This window comes from Hemicordylus capensis, chromosome 4, assembly GCF_027244095.1.
Source record: "Hemicordylus capensis ecotype Gifberg chromosome 4, rHemCap1.1.pri, whole genome shotgun sequence".
In the NCBI taxonomy this organism is placed as follows: Eukaryota; Metazoa; Chordata; class Lepidosauria; order Squamata; family Cordylidae; genus Hemicordylus; species Hemicordylus capensis.
Genome location: NC_069660.1, coordinates 247591363 through 247595137, shown reverse-complemented (window position 1 = coordinate 247595137; position 3775 = coordinate 247591363). Strand labels below are relative to the sequence as shown.

At 35.6% G+C, this 3775-nt stretch overlaps 1 long non-coding RNA gene across 1 annotated transcript in view; it reads right to left on the bottom strand.

Annotated features, from left to right (window-relative positions):
* Positions 1-3349: 3349 nt before the first annotated feature.
* Positions 3350-3775, bottom strand: part of LOC128323533 (uncharacterized) — a 1566-nt gene continuing 1140 nt past the window's right edge. The window contains exon 3 of the long non-coding RNA XR_008306335.1: positions 3350-3569. This is a non-coding gene — a long non-coding RNA (uncharacterized LOC128323533). The remainder of the gene's footprint in view (positions 3570-3775) is intronic.

The following is a 3775-nucleotide window of genomic DNA, read 5'->3' as shown; positions in this document are numbered from 1 at the left end:
TAGATTTGGGTGTGATCAGCATACTGGTAACACCCAGCTCCAAATCCCCTAATGATCCCATTAGTATCACAGATGTCTTACTTGAGACTTGAGTGTGTCTTACTTGCCTGTAAGACTTACTTTCATCTTACTTGGCTGTAGGGCTGCTTTATACAACTGAAGTTATGATGCCTGATCTTATACGTTTTCTTGAAAGTCCTACTGAGTTAAATGAGGCTCAATCCCACATAACCAAGAACAAGATACTAGCTTGGCTGAACACAGTGGCTTATTTCTGAGCACACATGCTTAGGACTGGGCTGAACAATATTGTTTTGGTACTTATAATTTGTTTTTCTTTGCAAGAGCCTGTAGAATGGAACTTTTTTAAAAAAAGATTATCTCTTGCATCAGCTGTTTAATGAATCGTTAACTTCTTTCTAAGAGGTTAGCCAAACATTATATATCTTGAAAGAAAAACTACACAACTGGCATATTTTCTTTTTTAAAAAATCATTTATTTCTTCTCTCAAAATTCTCTGATACCAAAATATGAATCACCCATGTTTAATTCCCAGGATCATCATTAACACCTTTTAAAAGATGGGCACAACCTTGGCCACTCTCCAGTCTGCTGGTAGAGTAGCTGTTTTTAATGATAAATTACATATTTTTGTTAGCAGCTCAGTTACATTGGTTGTTAGTTCCTTTAGAACTCTCCAATGAATACCATCTGGTCCTAGTTGATTGATTGCAATTTAATTTCTTTAGCTGTTCTATCTTTTTTTATTTATGTTTTTGTGAGTGCCTGACTTTCAATACCTAGAAAGAATAAAACTTGAGCATATAGCTTATTATCCTTTGTGAAGGGTACACAATAAAATATTTCATTTCCACTTAAGCTTTATAATCTTAAACACACTTAATAGGAAGTCCGCCCCTTTGGACACAACGAGAATTACTTGCAAGTAAAAAAGCATAGGATTGCACTGCATTACAGATACATGAAAAAAGAATGTAAAAATTAAAATCGTGGTGTCCTTCCTGTTTTTAAAAGTTTAGAACAATATTTTTACATTGCTAAAAGTGGGTATGAGTTCTGAGGTTGTTTGACGTTGTAGCTATGATTTCTGCTTTCGTTAGTGCATTTTGTTAATTGTAGCTAATTATTTTTCACATATGACGAGCAAGAGATTTCAACAAGAAACACGGAAAAACCATGCCTAGGCAACATTTTTAGCTATTTATTAAAATATGTGATATGGTGGAAAGAAAAATTACATTCCTTTGCACAGATGAGGTGGCTGAGTGGGATTTATAAGACAACCTCCAAGCTAGAGTACCTGAAGAAGGAACCAAAAAATGATGGCATGGACATGGAGCAGGCAGGCAAAGTATAATAAATGATTGCCTGTTTCTCCTAGCCTATAAATGTTTCTATTCACCAGCTCCACCTTCTTCTCACACTGCCTTAGTTTACTGTACTGTATTTTCTGCCAGCTTTAGACTGTTGGCTTCCCTGTAAAGTTCCAGACATGCCAATAATACAATTTAAATCATGATACTTGGGCATTTTAACAAATCCTTGTTCAAATCAAATGTAACTATTAGTTTGAAACAGCCTCAGGAGCTAACCCAGCAAGCCTGACCTTTCAACCTACAACCAGACCAGCCAAGTTTATGGTGTCTTGAGGTCAGGTCTCTTATTTCACATGACTTCAGGGGTTTTAAAACCACACTGTGTTGAAGAAAATCTCAGCGAATTTTGTGATAAGTAAACTTTGCACTCCTGCCGTCCATGGAGACAGAGCAACATGATTCTAATGAATTGTGGTGGCACAATATACGCAGGCAAAATTCATAAAAGATAGGAGAGGAGATTAAAAGAAGGGGAAATATAGCCCAAGATGTACTAACCTATAGTGGGAGCAGTGGGTTACTTTCTCTCCCCCACCCCACCCCAAATGGCTTGGACCTCAGGATTGCAAATTGCCACAATGATTTGAAACCTCTCAAAGGGATTTATGTTCTGCAGCTGACATTTTAAATTGAGGATTTACTTGGGCTAGTATTGAATATTTCTTAGGTCTATGAAGGTCATATATCATGAATAGTATTTTTAAACTCCTGCTTAATCTGTCTGAAACCATAATTTGTAATGCTAAAATATAAATATGTAAATACTTTAGAGAACCAACACTAAACTTCAGGTGCGCACATAGCAAGTTTTCGTTATCTAGTCAGTATCTCCTTCCCCCTCTGATATAAAACCCAGGGGGGGAAAGTGAGTGACATATGATAGTATATAAATCATGCATCAGTAACAAGTAAAAGATATTGTTGCAAGAGTTTTTACTTCTTATATGTTTGTAGGATTGGAGGATTTTTTTTGGTGGGGGTAGATTATCCAGGTCATGTACAGATGTTGCCTGAAGCTTATGAAAAGCTTTGTGTTTTGCTTTTCTTTTCTTTTTGTTGTGCATTTAAAGAACCAGATTAAATTTTGATGAATGCCTGGATTCCTGCACTGAGACTTATTCCTTGGGGTGGGGGGACATTTTGAAAATTGTAGAGATATTAATTTAACCTATTTGCTTCCTCTTACTACCTTTCTTCCTGAAATCTTCTGTAACCAAAACCTATAAAGCTAGTAAGAAATAGTGCAGATTGATATATTAAAATATATACTTTCAAATCTGCATGTGATACATGTATTCAAGCTTTTAATGCAGTTTCAGCAATGAAAATTAGGCCATATGTCAGAATCTAAGATATGTTTCCTTTAAAGTTTCCTTGCTAATGTGTATAAGAAAATCAAACTGTGCGGATGCTACAGAGTGTTAGAACTCTCTGCCTTAGTCTCTGGGACCATGGCCCCAGTATTTTGCTAGTCTCCAAGGGATGTTTTTTTATCACAGTACCCCATAGAAACTGACCCCCAAATTACTTTCTCTTTCTATAGGGATTTCAAGCCACATTTAAATTTAGATTTAGCTTACCCAGGTCAAGCAGTATTGGCACCTTAGTAAATTGACAAACAATATTCATGCCCTAAATCAAATCAAACAATTTACACTGCATATGCATTATGTTCAGTCTGCCAAAATCAGTTAAATAAAAAAAAGAATGGTTTGGTTTTTGTAATATTGTGATCATATAACTTTAGTGAGAGCTCTGCTGTTTCAGGAAGAGATAACATTTCACTTTATTGGAGAAAGATGTCCAAATGTTGCTTTAATAAAAGATTCATGGGTGTCATTTATTTATTTATTTGTTTATGTATGTATGTTTCAAGTTAGGAAGGAGAGAACAATCAAGGTGTGGGTTTGTAAAAGATATGAAAAACAAGAGGATGACAAAAACAGTTGAAGACAAGGCACATCAAAAATATTTTATTTGCATGTGGAATGTTGCTGCTGCTATATTATATTTAATACAGTAGGAATAATTAAATTGCTCACTGGTTGGACTTTTTCAGTTGGAAAATTTTTGCTGCAGTCCAGAAGTTTGTTTTCTTTGATGCAGAAAACTAGGTGTAGATTTTATCAGCCCTTTTGCTTTGGAGCACCCTCAGCTGCTACAGATGTTTCCTGTCATACATAAACACGATCATTATGTGGAAGCATAAAACCCACACTGCTGCCTAAACAGTCATTCCCCAGGATTAAAATGTGCTCTTGTGGAAGTTATTTTTGTGACTACATTTAGAAGAACTCTTCTAAAAGTTATCAGTTGTGACTGACAAGGCCAACATCCAGCACTGCATCTGAATCTATATCTACTTTTGCAACAGAAA